Source organism: Apium graveolens, chromosome 6 (assembly GCF_009905375.1).
Source record: "Apium graveolens cultivar Ventura chromosome 6, ASM990537v1, whole genome shotgun sequence".
Classification (NCBI taxonomy): Eukaryota; Viridiplantae; Streptophyta; class Magnoliopsida; order Apiales; family Apiaceae; genus Apium; species Apium graveolens.
In genome coordinates this window covers 216,400,119-216,405,249 of record NC_133652.1, presented here as the reverse complement: position 1 = coordinate 216,405,249, position 5,131 = coordinate 216,400,119, and the positions used below count along the sequence as shown (strand labels likewise).

At 41.4% G+C, this 5,131-nt stretch overlaps 1 non-coding gene across 1 annotated transcript; it reads left to right on the top strand.

Moving 5' to 3' along the window:
* The first annotated feature begins 3,418 nt into the window (after positions 1-3,418).
* LOC141669255 (small nucleolar RNA R71) lies at positions 3,419-3,525 on the top strand. Its single transcript, XR_012553544.1, has one exon. It is a non-coding gene; the product is annotated as a small nucleolar RNA R71 (small nucleolar RNA).
* The last annotated feature ends 1,606 nt before the right edge of the window (positions 3,526-5,131 follow it).

Below are 5,131 nucleotides of genomic sequence, written 5' to 3'. Positions count from 1 at the left end.
ATCCGGAAAAGATTCATTGATTAACGTCCTATCTTGTGAAGTAGAATCGGGATTCTCCAACCTAGAGAGATGGTCAGCTACTTGATTCTCGGTACCTTTTCTATCTTTGATCTCTAACTCAAATTCTTGAAGTAAAAGCACCCAACGAATGAGTCTCGGCTTCGAATCCTTCTTAGAAACCAGATAGCGAATAGCTGCATGATCAGTGAATACTGTCACTTTCGTACCAAGCAGATAAGATCGAAATTTCTCAAAGCCAAAGACTATAGCCAAAAGCTCCTTCTCAGTAGTGGTGTAGTTCAATTGGGCCCCATTTAAAGTCTTACTCGCATAGTAGACCACATGGAAGAGATTTTTCTTGCGCTGTCCCAGAACTGCACCTACCGCATAGTCACTCACATCACACATCATCTCAAACGGTTCTGTCCAATCTGGTGCTGTAATAACTGGTGCCGTGATCAAACTCTCCTTGAGAGTCTCGAATGCTGCCAAACATTCATTATCAAATTTGAAAGGCACATCTTTCTCAAATAAATTGCACAACGACTTAGATATCTTTGAAAAGTCCTTGATGAATCGCCGATAAAAACCCGCATGACCGAGAAAAATACGGATTCCTTTCACCGAATTAGGTGGGGGAAGATTTTCAATGACTCCCACCTTGGCCTTGTCCACCTCCAGACCTTTGCTAGAGACCTTATGCCCAAGGATAATGCCTTCACGCACCATAAAATGACATTTCTCCCAGTTAAGCACCAAATTAGTTTCCACGCATCTTTTGAGTACGGCGCGCAGATTATTCAAACATTCATCATATGAGTGTCCAAAGACGGAGAAGTCATCCATGAACACTTCGACGTTATTTCCAATCATGTCAGAGAATATAGCCATCATACATCTCTGAAAGGTGGCCGGGGCGCCACATAACCCAAACAAAACTCTACGAAAAGCAAATGTGCCAAATGGACAAGTGAAGGTAGTCTTTTCCTGATCCTCTGGTGCAATACAAATCTGATTATACCCGGAATACCCATCCAGAAGACAAAAATACTCATGTCCCGCCAATCTGTCAAGCATTTGATCAATAAATGGGAGAGGGAAGTGATCCTTCCTTGTGGCTTTGTTCAATTTTCTATAATCCATGCATACTCTCCATCCTGTAACTGTTCGAGTAGGGATGAGCTCATTCTTTTCATTTGCGACCACAGTGATACCTCCTTTCTTAGGTACACATTGCACGGGGCTCACCCACGAGCTGTCAGAAATAGGATAAATGATGCCTGCATCTAGCCATTTCAGAATTTCTTTCTTCACCACCTCCTTCATGATCGGGTTCAGTCTTCGCTGCTGTTCCACAGTTGGCTTACTACCTTCCTCTAACAGAATTTTATGCATACAATATGAAGGACTTATCCCCTTGATGTCTGCTATGGTCCATCCTATAGCCGATTTGAATTCTCTCAAAATCCTTAAGAGCTTGTCTTCCTCACTACCTGAAAGGTCAGCTGAAATAATAACAGGTAACATAGATGAATCACCTAAAAAAGCATACCTCAAGTGTTCAGGTAATGGTTTGAGCTCCAAGGTAGGTGCTTCCTCTATTGATGGTTTAAGCTTCCCTTCAGCATTCTTAAGGTCAGAAGTACCAAGAGATTCAAATGGTATGTCGAGCTTTCGCTTCCATGGAGAAGCGTTCAGATATTGTAATTGCTCGTTGCTATCTTCATCGTCACTGTCAAATTCCCCCACTAAGGCCTTTTCCAATGCATCAGACATTAGCATGTGATCGAGTTCCGAAGTAACCGCAGAATCAATCACATCCACTTTTAAGCACTAATCATCTTCTGTAGGGAATTTCATTGCCTTGAATACGTTGAAGGTCACATCCTGATCTTGAACCCGCATAGTAAGTTCCCCTTTTTGCACATCTATCAAGGTACGGCCAGTAGCCAAGAAAGGCCTCCCCAAGATTATGGGAATCTTCTTATCTTCCTCAAAATCCAGAATAACAAAATCAGCAGGAAAGAAGAGCTTATCCACCTTGACGAGCACATCCTCAACTATGCCCCTTGGGTAAGTAATGGAACGGTCCGCCAATTGTAGCGACATGTATGTGGGTTTTGGATCAGGCAGATCCAGTTTTTTAAAGATCGACAACGGCATCAGATTAATGCTTGCTCCCAAATCACAAAGGCACTTGTCAAAAGTTAGATTGCCAATGGTGCAAGGAATGGTGAAGCTTCCTGGATCTTTCAGTTTTGGTGGTAACTTTTGCTGCAGAACAGCGCTGCATTCTTCCGTGAGAGCAACGGTTTCAAGGTCATCTAGTTTCACCTTCCTTGAAAGAATAGTCTTCATAAACTTCGCATAACTAGGCATTTGTTCCAGAGCCTCAGCGAAAGGTATATTGATGTGAAGTTTCTTGAATACCTCCAGAAACTTCCCGAACTGTCTATCCAGCTTTTGTTGCTGCAATCTCTTAGGAAAAGGTGGTGGAGGATAGAGCTGTTTCTCCCCTGTATTAGCCTCAGGCAGAGTGTGTTTAACAGTAGTCTTCCTTGGTTCCGCCGCTTTCTCCCTTTGCTTAGATTCTTCATCTCTAACTTCAGCTTCGACTTCTTTTGCCTTTTCAGCATCAGCTACTTTTCCAGACCTTAAGGTAATAGCCTTGACTTGCTCTTTAGCTTCCTTCCTGTCTGGTACTTCCGTGTCACTGGGAAGAGTGCCAGGTTGACGATTGAGCACTGTATTGGCTAATTGACCGATTTGATTTTCTAAGGTCTTGATAGAAACCGCCTGACTCTTGCACAATAGCTTAAGTTCCTCAAAATCAGCACTAGTAGGTGCAGCTGCACTTCCCTGTTGAGGATATGATTGCCTTGTAGCATACTGCTGTGGTTGCTGGAATCCAGGTGGGTTAAACTGTTTACTCACTCCTTGCTGATATGGTGGCTGAATAGCATTCTGATTATTTCCCCAGCTGAAATTTGGATGATTTCTGTTGTTAGGATGATAGGTCGCTGGCACAGGCTGCTGTTGTCGCTGATAATTATTCACATACTGAACAGATTCGTTGACAAGAGAACACTGATCCGTAGCATGAGAACCTGCACAAAGCTCACAAACCATAGCTATTTGATTAACTCCATACGTAGCCAAAGAATCAACCTTCATTGATAGCGCTTGGAGCTGGGCTGCAATAGCGGTGGCTGCATCAACTTCCAGAATACCTGCTACCTTGCCTGATGTCATCCTCTGAGTTGGGTTTTGATGCTCATTTGCAGCCATCGTCTCAATAAGATTGTACGCCTCAGTATAGCTTTTAGCCCATAAGGCGCCTCCAGCTGCTGCATCGAGCATGGGCCGAGATTGGGCCCCCAAACCATTATAAAAACCAGTGATTACCATCCAATCCGGCATTCCATGATGTGGACATTTTCTCAACATTTCCTTGTAGCGTTCCCAAGCCTCGCACATAGATTCTGTAGGTTGCTGTGCAAACTGAGTAAGAGCACTCCTCATAGCAGCAGTCTTTGCCATTGGATAAAACTTCACCAGAAACTTTTGAGCAAAATCTTGCCACGTAGTGATGGACCCAGCTAGTTCAGAATGTAACCAGTCTTTAGCTTTATCCCTCAGTGAGAATGGGAAAAGCCTCAACTTGATAGCCTCATCAGTCACGCCATTATACTTAAAAGTGCTGCAGATCTCGACAAAATTCCTTATGTGCATGTTGGGGTCTTCAGTTGCCGCTCCTCCAAATGAAACAGAATTCTGCACCATCTGAATAGTGCCCGGCTTGATTTCAAAGGTGTTAGCTTGAATAGCCGGATGAAGGATGCTTGACTGAATGTCATCAATTTTAGGCCGAGAAAAATCCATAAGAGCTGGATCAGCTTGAACAATACGATCTCCCATGTTTACTGGTTCTTTCTGCTCAGTTCCTGAATCCGAATCCTCAAAATCTAACTTCTCCGGAGTATCAAGAACTTCGTCTTTCTCCTCAGCTGTATCTAAGGTCCTCTTGTGAGCACGAGAACGAGTTTGCATAAACGCTTGCTAAAGTATCTGAAACACAACCGAAAAGAGTAATTAACTACTACGTCCTAATCACTGAGTCCTAATGACCAATGATGGTAAGTACATAAACTAAAAAAATACGCCGAGTCCCCGGCAGCGGCGCCAAAAACTTGTTAGGGCGAAATCACGCACTAATATTCACGCAAGTATACGCGTTCGCAAGTAATATAGAATACTTTCTAGTTCGTTCCCTCATAGACTCGGACTAAGTTATTGTCTAATTAAACTCACTCACCAATGTATGATTACTTCTCAATGTTAAGATAACACTTAAAATTGTTGATTAAATATTAACTATAATTAACTACTTAATTAACCACTTAACTAACACTTCAATTTATCAATAATAAAACACTCATGAGATCACAACTTCATTATTACTTCTTTCTATAGCCATTGTTATTACCTTTAGCATGTGACAGTGATGATATTAATCGAATAACACAAAACTGATAAAAGCCAACTTTCATTGTACTAATACCATTCTACCAAGCATCCACAATTAAGATAGAAGTTGAATAGTCATCAATTATGTTGAGTTCCTATATGTCTACAGAAATTGACAACACAACGATTTAAGCACAAGTTATTCCTTTTGATTACATAGGGCAAATAAAACTGTTAGAGTTACCCACTAATCATGCACAACGTACATGAACCTATGCTAGCATGGCAAGTTCTAAATCTCAAGATCCACCGTCGCTTCACAAGAGATTAACACCCTATCTTATATGTTCGTGATGCACATAAGACGAATACGCACAACCAATACTAGATATCATGCAATCATCACACACTAAAGTATTAAACAATTAACTAAAGAATTCCATAATAAATCCTTTGCAACCCCATGATCACGATTAGCCCATAATAGAACTTATCGCCATCATGGGTTCATATGAAATCATGATAACAAACACAAGAAAATAATAACTAAACTGATTATATTAAAACAGAGTACATCACAAGAGTAAATAAGTCAAAGCAAGAAAACTAGCATCCAACGTTACAACGAAACAAGAATCACAAGAATATATGCTTCCTCTTCGTT